Genomic DNA, 16,117 nt, shown 5'->3' with positions numbered 1-16,117 from the left:
GCTAGGTCCAATCCAATCTAATAAATATTTTGGACCGGATTGATCCAATCCAATATGTCTTGTTAGTCCGTCCAATCCATCCAAATTGATTTTGGACTGGATGGGGTCCTATCCAAAACCGGTCCATTGAAACCCTTACTCGCATAGGCAAAATCCTACACAATAAAGTCGTCTCAAATGGGCAGAGCTCTGCTCATTTACTTCAACGTTTTTAGAAACTCAACCAAACATTAACTTTGATATAGGTATATATTCAAATCTGAATCCATCTGATTTAAACTAAAAATTATCAATATATTATATATTATATATTATTAATAAAATGAACAAAAAATTACTTTGATATTGCATTTTTATGAACAAAATGAATTAAAATTTATTTGGGCATGACAATTTAAGTAAAAACACAACATTCAAACCAACGATATGATACAAATTATAAATATATGTAAACATGTATAATTATATAAAGCAGATACTTGCCTTGGTTAAGTTTGATGTTTGTAAACCTCGAAAGTGGTCAATTTTCCAGTTAGAGAGTTTGCGTGAGAACAGCAAATTTTCCAGTTAATTCAAAACCCCTCCCTGTCTGGGAGGGGTCTCCCTCTCGCATCAGCGATGCGAGTATCCCTCTTGCATTGCTTGATGCAAGTTTTCCTCTATTATGATAGGTTTTTTATAGATAGGGTGCTTTTTTGTTGTTTTATTTGTTTCTTTTTTTGGTGTTTTCATTTGTTGGTCGATTGCTGTATTGTTCCTTTGGTTTCTCCCCGTAGGTTCTACATACGATGGGCTTGATCTTTGTTCTGAGAAGTGGTTCATCCTCTACGACTTGTTCTGCATTGGCTTTATTTTCATGTAGGTTGAAGATGTGTTTGTTTCTAAAATCGCTTTGAAATTCTAAAAAGAAATATGTGGATGCTTTACTAACGACTTTATGTTTGGGCGTATCCTCTTCCTTGGGATGCTTTCTGGTGTGGTGTATTCTAGGGAGTTGTTCTTCAGTGAGGAGGATTGTTCTTTGTTCTGGAATATTTTTCCGGTGCAGCCCAATCGTTTCCATTCAGTCTCCGGCACTGTCCAGCCTTTCAGTTATTGGAGGAACCGTTTTTTGGCACTTTTTCGGACCATCTTCTCTTTTAGTGGGGACGTGGCTTTTTCTTGCCTCATGCCTAGGGATGGTTTGCCGTGGAAGGAGTTTTATTTTGCAACATAACTGTTACGTCCAAGCCTGGGTGAGACAATGGTTGTCTCTCTTCTTTTCACCTTTCATTTCTGAACTTTTTAGCTGCGATTGCCATAGAACGGGTGACTTTGGCAATTTTTTTGTGTTTCCCCATTTTCGGGAGTTCTTGTAGAGTTTTGACTCTGTTGGAGGTCGGTCCTCCTTTATTGGCGATTCCATCTTTTTGCGCGTTTGCAATGCACTTACCAGAATTTCTCATGGTGCTCAGGATTTGTTGCAATCTGTATTGGGTTTATCTTTTTTTTTTTGTTTGCTGATTGTATACTCGTGAATTGCATTTGAATTTTTAAGCATTTTTAATGAAATTAGCCATTGCCTTCAAAAAGAGAAAGGTTTGATGTTTGTAATAAAAAGTTAAATTTGATTATATAATGTTAATTTATATATTTATCCTTCGATATGTAGCCATATGGATTAAATTGGAAAGGGGTGGATTCATATTTTCTCCCATTGTTAATGGATTGAATGGATAGAATTTGGCAATTGGATACCATTACAGCCCCAACGGGGGAGTTCACCGTCCACCGGGTGAAATGACAAAATTGGAAAACACCCAAAACTCATTCCTGTTTGGCCTGCTAAATAGGTCACTGATTTGACCACCCTCGATCAATCACGAATCGAAGGTAGCTCATAAAAAACCAAAAAGGCTGAACTAAAAACTTCAGTTATTAGAATCTTTGAAAAGTCAAAAATATTGGTTAGGTTTTTTGTTACAGTACGAAAAACCGTCAGAGTTAATTCAATTATGATATAAAAAAGATATGACATCAACTGACCACTAAATTACAATCATAAATGTAATATGGAATGAGGTGTGATTTGTTAAAATTCATGGGTAGACTTTGATCGATCAAAACTTTTTTCATATCATATCTTTCGAGTATCAGAGATTTTATATTGGTCAGAAAACTGATGAGCCGAATCTTGAACACCCTAAAGGCACTGATATACTTTAGGCATGAACCAACTCTTTATGACTTGGGAAGAAAAGCAACGAAGAGTTTGAAGTTGACATGAGTGCGTGGTTCCTTTCTATAAGGCCATGATTGGTATGGCACAATAGCAGAAGCGGATCAAAGTTGGGAAGTGATGGAATTTAATTTACAAAATTGTTTTTTTTTCTTTATTTAATTTTCTACAATACCAAAACACAGCCTAATGGTCACACCTCAGCCTCCATTATCCTCATTTTCAAAGTTTATTCAGTTAAATGAAGTTGTGTTATATTTTTGGTTAAGCACTGATGTCTTGGGGAATTGATGATGATTTTAAGTTTTTTATCATTTATTCATTCACGCTTAGAAAGAAAGAAAGAAAGAAGCCCGCTTGTTGGCCCAGGACCACCAGGATATAAAAGAAAAAATAAGAAAGAAAGAAAACCTAAACCAATCCTAGAAATTAATTTGTAAGTCAGACCAGAAATGATCACACCCCCTATTACTCCACTTCAATCAACAGTTGTAGGGTAAATGCTTTTTCTTTTTATTCTGGAATTTCAAATTTCTTATAAAACCTATAAATAATTCAGTAGTTATAATGGCCCCAGGAATATGGGCTTCACTGAACTTTAGTGTCAGTACTTGATCCTGACAATATAGCATCCAGCCGCACATTGTGAATATCTCCTATACATGTCTATATTAAATTTATGGGAGATATTCCTAATATATGACTGCATGTCATGCCCAAGGAAAAGTTAGGTTTAATAAATAATAGTGATACGTCAGTAGAAATATTAAATTATCTTATGAAAGTAATAAAAAAAAATCTTAAGAGGATAGTTAAGATTATATAGGCAAAAGTATGAAGAAGAATCTAGAGGTAGTTTGATTATATCATGGAGTGGTCTAATGGACAAAATACATATGTTTAAATTAAGCAACTTGGGTTCAAGTCCCTTTAGAACTTGTTTTAGTGACTTAAATGGAATTAATGTGAGATGGAGATAATTAGTGTTATAAGTGGCACCTCAAATATGGGTAGTTATGGAATCAATTATGGTAATTAGTGTTAAATAGGGCCAATTATGGTGAGTTTATAAGTGCTAATTAAGGTAATTGAATTTGAATTTCAAATTTGAAAAATAATGCCAACAATAAATATGCATAATTGGGTTAAATGGGTCACAATGGATCTAATGGGTTGGGAAAATTAGGATGAAAAGTTAAAAGAGTCTGGGATCAAGGGTAATAAACTGGTTTGGGAATGAAAAGGGTCATTCCTAGTAATCAACCATCTTAACCATTGAAATAGAATCTTGGTCATGTAATGATTCAATTTAGCAAATGACAACCTGACGATACAATAGTTAGTAGTCATCGTCTTCAAGGTTCTTATTCTCCTAAAATTTCATGAGATTTTGACTTCACTAAACGAAACAAAATTGAAATCTCCAAATTCCTGCCAGAAAATTTAATTCTAGATGAAATGTTTACATCTCACTAAAATTTTAATGTATTTCAAACAAAAAAAACTACATAAATTAATAGAATAGATAAACATAATATAAACATATTTTTACATCATTTAGCTAATTTTTAGAAGAAAAGAAATAATAAAAAATAGAATTTTGAGTTACAATACTGTCATTATAGAAAATAAAAACATATAAAAAACATTATATGTCAGCATATGTTAAATAAACATATGTATTGAAAGTTTGAAACTTTGGTCAAATTCCTGAAATTTCTAATTTTTCAATTTGAACTAATATAAGTGTAGAAATTGCATCCAACTAACTTCTTAAATATTCTTAAATAATGAATATTCAATGATGGAGAAAGCCATCAAATACTCTAGTATTTATAGATGTCGAATCCTCTAGTATTTCTAGATGTAGAATCCTCTAGTATTTATAAATGTATGCAAGTGTTTTAGACTACATAGGACTTATCAGGATAAGTTGTTAAGCAATATAGAGAGTTTAAGATAAACAAGGAGATGTGGTCCTAGATAAAATACAATAATGAGTCTAAGTTATCTTGATACATTAGTTAGACTCATATATATATATATATATCTCTAATACGCCCCTTCAAGCTGAACAGTGTGACATGAAGTTGAAGAAGTTCAAATCTTGGTGTAGGAAGAGGCTTCGTAAGAAATGACAGCAACCTGGTTTTGGGAAGTGATGAACCGAATGGACAACTGATTGTTGAGACAGAGATCCCTTAAAAAATGAAAATCAACTCCAACATGTTTGGTGTGAGCATGAAACATCGAGTGAGTGCCAAACAACAAGAGTTGAAGAAGGAAAGTCGAAATTAGAAAGTAAAGATTTGATCCATAGGATCTTTGTAGTTGAGTTAGCAAGAGATCTGAACTCGGACTCCATGCTAGTATGCATAATGGTGTGTTGCTTCTCAGAGTTCCAACTAATGAGATTATCACCCAAGTGAAGGGATGGGATATCCATCACATAGACGCCCAAGTCTTGCGGAATGGACTGGGCGAATTTCAAAAAAATTCTCCCATCTTTGTAGGGAATCGAATTCCCTATTTTAGAAAAACATATTTTTCAATGATCAATCTTAAACCATGAACCAAATCAGATCTGAACCAAAAGGAGTAGGAGGGAGGATGTACCTGATACGGAGAAATAGTCTCTCCCAATTGAGGTGTTCACGCCCAACGAAATATCCAAAGACTGCTCCCACTGAAAATGGCGCAGTGCAGGATGGAGCAGAATCAGCAATGTTCTTCAAAAGAACTTGACCCTTCGCAAGAATCAACTAGATGGCTTGTGAGTACAGCTCCAATCAATCTTTTCCAAAAGATTGGTATCAAGATCAGATCTTGATTTCTCCCATGAACTAGAGATCGAACTGAAGGTAATGGTGGCGGCAAGAAGGAGGCGGCAAGAGAGATTTTGTAGAGGTTGCAGAAATCTCTCTTCTATGATTTCAGCTCTAAAGACAAGAGTCTTAGGTTGCATGTCTAAAAGCTGCCGCCCCCTCCTCCTTTTATAGATTTAAAGGGATCAGCTCCTAATCCTATTAGGAGTTGTTGATCCAAATTATATTTGGATTAGAAGTTCCTTAAGTGATAAGGGAGAACCCTTATCTTATCTGCAGATCAAATCAACCATCTCCTAATCTAATTTGGAGGCTTCCAAATCTAAATCTTATTTAGATCTTGGACTCTCTAAGTGGATAGGGTCTAGGCCCAATCCTATCAGTTGATCCATCTCAAAATTCACCCCCTTTAATTGACTGGTCAAATCAGCCCAATTCGAAATGGGCTTAAAGCCCATTTAAGGTTATGTACTCACTTAGCCTTCCAAACTACTACCCAGTTGGGCTTCCTTGTATGGCGTGGGACCCAAACATTGATCTACACATCAACCACATGGGTTCAGCCCAGCCTTTGTTACAAGGCCTGGCCGAATACACTTTTTATGGACAGTGCACCCCCTGAAACCCATCTTATGGGCTCTATGGGCCCAACAGTTACCCTAAGTGGTCCCTGGGCCAAGCCACCTTGTAACACCCAGGGACTGTGTGCAGATGCAAGATTAGCCCATCAGGTATTATCCTCAATGGTCTTACACTTAACCTCTCAGCCCATAATGATCAAACACTGCCCGACAATGGAGGACCTCTCCCTCCCTCAACTGTAAGGAACAGTGTTGCACTCTTTGCTTACATGGATCCCAGGAATTAAAACCTTTTGCAAATCATTTCGAAACCATAATATATATATATTTTGTAAAACAAAATCTCAACAATTGAAATCGGCTAACAGCAGTCTTGGTTTCCATCAGAGAGAGTGCATCCCCGATCATTACCTTTATCCGACAAAGGGGCTGATCCTATCACTATGATCACCTACTTAGATGAATTCTCGGACTGTTCCAACATACCCAGGTTTTGACTCCCGCTAAGGATCTCACTGATTGGTACATCAAAGACAGCCCAATTCGACACCTAGTGTAGTATCATAATCAAGTCTAGGGGTTAGGTGTAACTTTCCAGTTTTTCCCATCTATCTCCAAGGTCCAATGCAATACTGGAAATCTGGTCCGGTTCAAAGGTTCTATTAATCCTACACTACATGTGCTTCGGGTCTCACCCTGATAGCTGAGACAAGCCACCCTAACAGTTGGCAGTACACTAGTGTTAGCCTTAGCAGGATAAATCTCCCCAGACTTACCCAATGGATGTGAACATTCTAAACTAACACAAGTCTCATTAAGTGTCCAGTTTAAGGGTATTACACAGAAACACACCACAGGAACATGAATCAAATGTGTACTTTATTCATTTACAATAAATTCATAATGTACATATTTTTTATTGATGCTAAGAGCATACAACTGTCTAATAGCTCCCACTTGCACTAAGGTTCAATTCAGTATAAGCCGGAGTCCCATACTTTCCACGTGTTTCTCGAACACTTTCTGTGTTAGTGGCTTAGTCAATGGGTCTACTACATTTTCCGCTGATGCTACCTTCTGAATCAAGATGTCCCCTCTACCAACAATCTCCCAGAGTACATAGTACTTCCTCTCGATGTGCTTTGACTTCGAGTAGGCTCGTGGCTCCTTAGCTTGAGCAATTGCTCCATTGTTGTCACACAACAATGTGATCGATGATGTGTTGGACGGAACTACTCCCAATTCGTGAACGAACTTCTTCATCCACATGGCTTCCTTGGCAGCTTCACTTGCAGCAATGTATTCGACCTCGGTTGTGGAGTCTGCTGTGGACCCCTATTTGCTGCTTTTCCAGCAAACAGCACACGATCCTATCGTGAAAACATATATAGATGTAGACTTTCTATCATCTGGATCCGACTGGAAATCCGCATCTGTATACCATCGGATCTGTAGTGAACTACCATCGAATACCAGACAAAACTCTTTTGTCCTTGGAAGGTACTTAAGTATGCATTTCACAACAGTCCAATGCTCCTGCCCTGGGTTGGCCTGGAATCAGCTTACTACACTCACTGTCTGGACGATGTAAGGACGAGTGCACAACATGGCATACATGATGCTCCCTACGGCTAAGGCATAGGGAACATCTTTCATGCTCTCGATCTCCTCAGAGGTCTTTGGAGACATCTTCTTGGAGAGATTGACTCCATGCCTGAAAGGAACATTTCCTTTCTTGGAGTTTTCCATGTTGTATCTCTTGACTATTTTGTCAATATAAGCAGATTGGGATAATCCTATTATCCACTTCGATCTATCTCTATAGAGCCGAAGACCTAGTATATAAGAGGCTTCTCCAAGGTCTTTCATGGGGAATTGCTGTAATCGCCATACTTTTATCGTAGTTAACATTCCTACATTATTCCCAATGAGTAGAATGCCATCTACATACAGAACCAGAAACATAACATTGTCACCACTGGTCTTCCTGTAAACACAGGGTTCATCCGGGTTCTGCTCAAAATCAAACTTTTTGACCGTCGAGTATGTTCCAACTTCTAGAAGATTGCTTGAGTCCATATATGGATCCATTCAACTTACAAACCATGTGTTCTTGACCCACAGCTACAAAACCTTACAGTTGTTGCATATAGATATCTTCAGTAAGATCTCCATTCAGGAACGCAGTTTTGACATCCATCTGCCAAATCTCATAGTCATAGTAAGCTGCTACAGCTAACAGAATTCTAATGGATTTAAGCATGGCCACGGGCAAAAAGATTTTCTCATAATCGATGCCTTCTTTCTGAATATATCCTTTCGCCACCAGACGCGGTTTGTAGGTCTCAACCCTGTCATTGCGCATTTGCAACCAATTGCTTTTACCCCAGAGGGCAGATCCACTAAAGCCCAGACTCCATTGGTCTCCATTGATTCCATCTCAGCTCTCATGGCATCTACCCATTTAAGGGAGTCTATGTCCAACATAGCTTCCGTATAAGTCACGGGATCCTCTTTACTAATCAAGGTTTCAACCAGGTAAATATCCTGATCGTAACCAAAACGGACCGGTGGCCTGGACACCCAGGTAGATCTTCTAAGTTGGTCACTACCTAGAACTTGTGGGACACCTCCCACTGCATCTGAGCTCTCCTCATCAAAAACAATTTCTTGACGAAGTTTGTCCATGATGTAATCATTTTCCAAGAATTGTGCATTCTGACTGCAGAACACCTTCTGCTCACTTGGATCATAGAATAGGTAGCCCACTAAGCCCTTTGGGTAGCCTACGAATAGGCAACAGTTGGTCTTGGATTCCAATTTGTCCGGATTCGTTCTTTTAACGTGAGCCGGACAACCCCAAATCTTCAAGTGTCATACACTTGGTTTCTTTCCGGTCCAAAGCTCATAGGGAGTCTTAGGAACCAATTTGGTTGGAACCCGGTTCAGCACGTATATCACAGTCTCTAATGTGTATCCCCAAAAGGATGTAAGTAACTCTGAATGGATGAGAAGTGATTGGACCATATCTAATAGGGTCCTATTCCTCCTCTCTGAAACACAGTTAAGTTGTGATGTAGCAGGAGGAGATAACTATGATACTATCCCATTTACCTTCAAGTAGTCCCTAAATTCATCAGAGAGATATTCGCCGCCTCGATCTGATCGAATGGACTTAATTTCTCTCCCTAATTATTTCTCGACCTCTTGTTTGAACTCTTTGAACTTTTCAAAGGATTCAGACTTATGTCTCATTAGGTACATGTAACCATACCGAGAATAGTCATCAGTGAATGTAATGAAATACACATGTTGGTTATGGGTCCTAACACTCAGGGGACCACATACATCAGTATGTATAAGGTCAAGCGTGTCTGTACATCTTTCATGCTTACCGTTAAATGGCCTCTTTGTCATCTTACCCTGAAGGCAAGGCTCACAAGTGGGAAGATCTTCTGTAGTTAGAAAATCCAAAGGACCATCCTTTACCAGTCTTGTGATTCGGTCAATACCGATATGGCCAAGTCGATAATGCCATAGGAGACCACATACATCAGTATCATGTGCTCTTTTCTTGGGGATTTCAGCCAACGTAGTTTCGGCTATGTTAGTTTCTAGAGAATGATGTATAACATAGAGACCGTTCTCCAATTCCCCATATGCGATGAGTTTATTGTTTCTTTTAATAGTAATCGTATTACTGAAAAAGATAGAATATCCATCCGCACAAAATTTTGAGACAGAAATCAAATTTCTTCTTAGATTTTGCACAAAAAAAATCTTTAAGTACAATATTTCCTTCTCTAAATTTTAATTCTACGATGCCTATTGTCGTAGCTGCATCGCTTGCAGAAGTCCCCAAGTAGAGCATCACTTCTCCATCATTCAGCCTTCTGCTTGCCTTGAACGCCTGTAGTGAGTTACACGCATGAGTTGAAGCCCCGGAGTCAATACACCAGGACGCAGAAGCCACCAATAAGTTGGTTTCTGTGACACAAGATTCGAAATTACCTTTCTTGGATTCCAGGTACCGAGGTTCCACTTCTAGTGGCCGATTTCTTTATAGAAGTGACATGCACCTGCTGTCTTGTCCTTCTTTTGCTTCTTGGGCTTGGTAGTCTTCTTCTGAGGCTTCTTTGCCTTCCTCTTTTTCTTGCCCGTTTTGTTAGCTTCCACAAGCATCACCACAGGCTCATCCTTCTTAAGTAAGTCCTCGGCACTTTGCAACATATTGTTGAGCTCTTAGGCGCTGACATTCAGCTTGTTCATATTGTAGTTTAATATGAACCCATTGAAGGAAGAGGGCAAGGAGTTCAGAATGGCATCCACTTGAGTGCCAAGATCTATCCCGAATCCAAGGGCTTCCAACTCGTTAATGTATCCCATCATCCAAAGACAATGGTCGTGAACTTTCTGCCCCTTGGACATCTAAGCGGTCATGAACATTTTCAAGACCTTCCATCGAGTAGAATGGTTCTGCTCTTCATACATTGTTTTCAGACTGTCCAATATGTCCTTAGCGAGTTCGATCGGATCGAACTGCCTCTATATTGAGTTGTCCAAAGAAGCAACGACATAGCAGTGGGCTAGGGAGTTTTTATCCTCCCAATCTTGGAATTCTCTCCTATGGGCTTCAAAAGCCCTATCACCCGGACGCTCCGGGGCAGGAAACTTGACTACTTTGTCCAGTTTTTCAGATGTTAAAACTAGCATTAGGTTACGGTACCGGTCGGCATAGTTTGGGCCCTTAAGCTTGTTGTTGTCAAGAAGCTTTGCAAATTGTCCGTTTGCCATTTTCTGATAAAAACAGCAAATATCAGTCCACAACCTTATTTGATTCATGTTCATATCACATATATGGATTTTAATCTATGTTTCATTCCCATTTGTTCATCTCTGAGTTTTCCCTCCTTCTCAGGGACAGAGACAACGACTTGTCTCTAGAAATGTGGGAAACCACATATGGTGCATGGATCCAACTGTTTCAGCTACAAAACCCCACCACCTTTCTGTGAAGGATCATATCCACTCATCATATGAGCTTTCCCTTTAGCCTCTGTCAGACAAGGTTCAAAGCCGTTTTCAGGTAAACCTTTCTGTCTAGTGAGTGCTCACCCATCATATTCATGAACGCCAAGGTACCGTGAGAGAGTTCCCATTTTCTGGTGAAGCCTCTCCCACATCGGTATATGACGCCCCTATCATCTTATGAAACACTTAGACAAGCCCAACAGCAAATGGATAGCTCATTTTCTGGTATGTTTCCTCATTACTGAAGGACCCATCCTCATGCTAATGATGGAAGGCTTTTAGAGAGTTCATCACATGAATCTCCCTATCACGTGCACTCATATTTACTGGAGGGAACAAGAATTACGCCCTAGTTTATTTTAGGTCAAACCAAAATGGCTCCCACTGACTTTCATAAAGTCAGATTTCGGTAGGCCTAAATCAGCTAGGGTTCTGCACGTAACCTCTTCAGGAGGTGTGGAGCCCACTATCAAATCTGCATGGGCCAAGTACTTATGGCCCATGAACGTAGCACATCACACATCCATACATCACATGTAGGGAGGAATTGATCCAATCAATTAATTATCTATAAAAACCCATTTGAAGCCCATTTTAATCCATAATATTAACAATTAATATCATCTAGGTATATGGGCTGAATTAGGGTTACCTAGTTCGGCCCATGTAGCTTTATCCTTTGAAGTGGGCTTTTGGCAGTTTTAACAATCTAAAACTGGGCCTTACAGGTTGGGCCAAATTAAATATCCAATTAATTATCAATCCTTAAGCCCATTAAACAAAAAATTTGGGCTGATATTCAGCCTTGATCGTACCCTAGATTCGGTCCAAACAATTTGAACCAATCTTGGTTTGAATGGGTCTAGGGTTTGATCTTTAATTAAATCTTTAATTCAAGAAAAAAAATCTAAAATTAAAAAACTGATAAAAAAAACAAGAATCAGTCAATCCAGGGTTGTTCGTACAATCCATCCTGCAAAACAGAGGTTAAATCACAGAATGCAGTTTCACAAACTGCAAATCGCAGGTTGCGAATGTCCCATCTACGAAATCTCCTTCCTTGCGCCGCCATCTTCGATCCAAAAATAAATAAACAGAAAACCTAATTTCTTTTATAATTACATCAGATCGAATGCCTAATACATTGAGTCTAAAAATAATAAAAAAAATATTTACAGACCAAATGTAATGAATGAATCAAGAAACTGCAAATCTTGCAGGTTCCCTACGCAAACCAAGAATTCGATCTTCTCTTGTACAAACAACCCATAAATCAAGAAAATCATAAAGAACTATTCTAAACAATAATCAAATTTATATAAAATTTAATTTCAGATTATTCGCCCATAATTTTGGGAGCAAATTCCCAAAAACACTTATCTGCGCAAATTGGGTAGAACACCTTCTGCCCATTTGCGCAGGTTTAGATCTAAATTAAATTGATTCAAGATTTGAACCATGGCTCTGATACCACTGAAGGGATGGAATATCCATCACATAGACGCCCAAGTCTTGCGGAATGGACTGGGCGAATTTCAAAAAAATTCTCCCATCTTTGTAGGGAATCGAATTCCCTATTTTAGAAAAACATATTTTTCAATGATCAATCTTAAACCATGAACCAAATCAGATCTGAACCAAAAGGAGTAGGAGGGAGGATGTACCTGATACGGAGAAATAGTCTCTCCCAATTGAGGTGTTCACGCCCAACGAAATATCCAAAGACTGCTCCCACTGAAAATGGCGCAGTGCAGGATGGAGCAGAATCAGCAATGTTCTTCAAAAGAACTTGACCCTTCGCAAGAATCAACTAGATGGCTTGTGAGTACAGCTCCAATCAATCTTTTCCAAAAGATTGGTATCAAGATCAGATCTTGATTTCTCCCATGAACTAGAGATCGAACTGAAGGTAATGGTGGCGGCAAGAAGGAGGCGGCAAGAGAGATTTTGTAGAGGTTGCAGAAATCTCTCTTCTATGATTTCAGCTCTAAAGACAAGAGTCTTAGGTTGCATGTCTAAAAGCTGCCGCCCCCTCCTCCTTTTATAGATTTAAAGGGATCAGCTCCTAATCCTATTAGGAGTTGTTGATCCAAATTATATTTGGATTAGAAGTTCCTTAAGTGATAAGGGAGAACCCTTATCTTATCTGCAGATCAAATCAACCATCTCTTAATCTAATTTGGAAGCTTCCAAATCTAAATCGTATTTAGATCTTGGATTCTCTAAGTGGATAGGGTCTGGGCCCAATCCTATCAGTTGATCCATCTCAAAATCTGCCCCCTTTAATTGACTGATCAAATCAGCCCAATTCGAAATGGGCTTAAAGCCCATTTAAGGTTATGTACTCACTTAGCCTTCCAAACTACTACCCAGTTGGGCTTCCTTGTATGGCGTGGGACCCAAACATTGATCTACACATCAACCACATGGGTTCAGCCCAGCCTTTGTTACAAGGCCTGGCCGAATACACTTTTTATGGACAGTGCACCCCCTGAAACCCATCTTATGGGCTCTATGGGCCCAACAGTTACCCTAAGTGGTCCCTGGGCCAAGCCACCTTGTAACACCCAGGGACTGTGTGCAAATGCAAAATTAGCCCATCAGGTATTATCCTCAATGGTCTTACACTTAACCTCTCAGCCCATAATGATCAAACACTGCCCGACAAGGGAGGACCTCTCCCTCCCTCGATTGTAAGGAACAGTGTTGCACTCTTTGCTTACATGGATCCCGGGAATTAAAACCTTTTGCAAATCATTTCAAAACCATAACAATATATATATATATATATATAAATACATTAATACATTTTGCAAAACAAAATCTCAACAATTGAAATCGGCTGCCGGCAGTCTTGGTTTCCATCAGAGAGAGTGCATCCCTGATCATTACCTTTGTCTGACAAAGGGGCTGATCATGTCACTATGATCACCTACTCAGATGAATTCTCGGACTGTCCCAACATACCCAGGTATTGACCCCGCTAAGGATCTCACTGATTGGTACATCAAAGACAGCCCAATTCGACACCTAGTGTAGTATCATAATCGAGTCTAGGGGTTAGGTGTAACTTTTCAGTTTTGCCCATTTATCTCCAAGGTCCAGGGCAATACTGATAATCTGGTTTGGTTCAAAGGTTCTATTAATCGTACACTGCATGTGCTTTGGGTCTCACCCTGGTAGCTGAGACAAGTCACCCCAACAGTTGGCAGTACACTAGTGTCAGCCTTGGCAGGATAAATCTCCCCAGACTTACCCAATGGTTGTGAGCATTCTAAACTAACACAAGTCTCATTAAGTGTCCAGTTTAAGGATATTATACAGAAACACACCGCAGAAACATGAATCAAATGTGTACTTTATTCATTTACAATAAATTCATAATATACATATTTCTGATTGAAGCTAAGGACATACAACTGTTTAACACCAAATAGATGGCAAACCCACTTATAAAACAATTGTCATCTAGACAACTAACCTAGTTAGCATTAGTAAAAGTATTCAACTTTAAAGAAGAAGAGGTAGAAAAATGCAACCCATAGTTGATAGTCACTTCAAATAACATATTATGCATTTAATAGTGGGTCAATGTTCCTCAATTGGTGAGAGAAGAAACTGACATACCTTATCAATAGATATGTCAAAGTCAGGTGAGGGTAATATACAGTAGAGCACCTACTACACTCCTGTACTTAGAAGGATCAAGAAGAGGATCACTAAAGGCTTTATTGACTTGAGCATAAGCCACCTTGGGAAAGGAGTAAGGTTAGCACCATTCAATTTTGTATGCTAAAGTAAATCAAGTATATAATGTTGTTAAGATAAATGGAGACCAAAAGAACTATACCGAGCCTTAATTCCAAGAAAATAATGCAATGGTCACAAGTATTTTAGAGGAAATACTATAGAGAGGCTCTAGAGGAGAGAGCCAATGAGGCAGAGGAGGTGCCAGTGATAATGATATCATCGACATATATCAAAATATATAATGAAGCTCCTTTGTATAAATGAACAAAGATAAATCTGCTATAGAGTTATGAAAACCCAAATTAAGGAGTTTAGATGTCAAACGAAGAGTATCAAGCACTTGGTGCCTAACGAATACCCCATAGAGCCTTATGCAATTTGCAAACATGGTGGGGAAAGTTTGGGTTCTCAAAACCTTTGATTGTCGTACATAAATGTCCTCATCAAGAAGCCCATGTAAGATGGTATTATTAATGTCTAATGTTCATATAGGGAAACTTTAAGAAGTGGCAAGAGCAAGATTAGTATGAATTGTCACTAGTTTGATAACAAGACCAAATGTATCAGAGAAATCAAGCCTTGGGATTGATGGAATCCTTGAGCTACCTTTTCCTTCAAACCAAACATAGCCTAGGGCTTTGATTTTTAATTTCAGACGTGGATAGACTGGCTCTACACTAGTTACTTATAAAAGGAAAGTGTTTGGGGACTCGGCGATGCAGGATTCATGTACACCTAGAACCCATAGCTTGCCACGCGTACCACTGTTTGAGAGTTGGGACTATGCAAATATATAACGTATCTGTCAATATGTATCGTATTGACGGGTCACTAATAGGTGAAATAAGGGTGCTCCGAGGTTTGACCTGTTTCAGAGTTAGAGATCATTTTTAACCGGTTTGTTTTGGATACTACACAAAGCTGCTTTTTAACTAAGAAAAAGCATTGCTCCACCATCAAATTAAATGCAGTAAAATCATACGTACGCTCATAAACTTTAATCATAGAAAATCAAGTACCAGATAGCGGGTCGGGCCGGGTCCAGATCAGGTCATACTGGTAGACCCGATCCCAACCCAAAAGAACCAGTTCCAAAAATTTGGGACTATCAATCAGGTCTGACCCAATAAGGCTTGATCATAATTGACAGTTATGCTCTAACTTGTAATTTGACTATAATCCTACTTATTTGTTGAAATTTACACATTTGGACATCATAATATATGATAGTATTACAAGTATGCAGGACTTTTTCTTTTCAGTAGTCCGATGGTTGGAGCAAATTCAGGGTCGGGCCTAAACATTTTTCTGTAAATAAGATAAGATGAGTTTATCCTCCAAACGTTTGTCATATCATGTTTGGCAAGAACCCCTTTGTCACAAAGAACAGAGGCTTTGTTTGGTTTGATAGAAAACAAGAAAAAACTAGAAAGTTGATGAAAAATGATTTTATTTTACTTTCAATTAAGGAGGCAAACTTGCAGTCTAGCCACCTCATTCCATGCGTACAACCATCGGACTTTGTCTTCATTGTATGCGTACAACCACTCAAATGGCCAAGAATTTGTCTTCATTGTATGCGTACAACCAAGAATTTGTCACCACCATTTGACCACGAGGCATTTAGTCAACCAAAAATAAAATGGGGTGGGCAATCCAAAACTGACCCAACCCAACTAAAAATAGGCTTTAGTCAATCTTTCATCGGGACA

General features: G+C 38.7%; 1 long non-coding RNA gene across 1 annotated transcript; it reads left to right on the top strand.

Annotated features, from left to right (window-relative positions):
* Positions 1 to 512: 512 nt before the first annotated feature.
* On the top strand, positions 513 to 1,610 carry LOC148865076 (uncharacterized). The gene is made up of 2 exons (XR_016108869.1): positions 513 to 858; positions 991 to 1,610. It is a non-coding gene; the product is annotated as an uncharacterized LOC148865076 (long non-coding RNA).
* The last annotated feature ends 14,507 nt before the right edge of the window (positions 1,611 to 16,117 follow it).

The sequence above is a fragment of the Nelumbo lutea genome, chromosome 3, assembly GCF_056320005.1.
Source record: "Nelumbo lutea isolate HS-2025 chromosome 3, American lotus-T2T, whole genome shotgun sequence".
In the NCBI taxonomy this organism is placed as follows: Eukaryota; Viridiplantae; Streptophyta; class Magnoliopsida; order Proteales; family Nelumbonaceae; genus Nelumbo; species Nelumbo lutea.
Note: the sequence above shows the minus strand (reverse complement) of the source record. Positions and strands in the feature narration are given on the sequence as shown.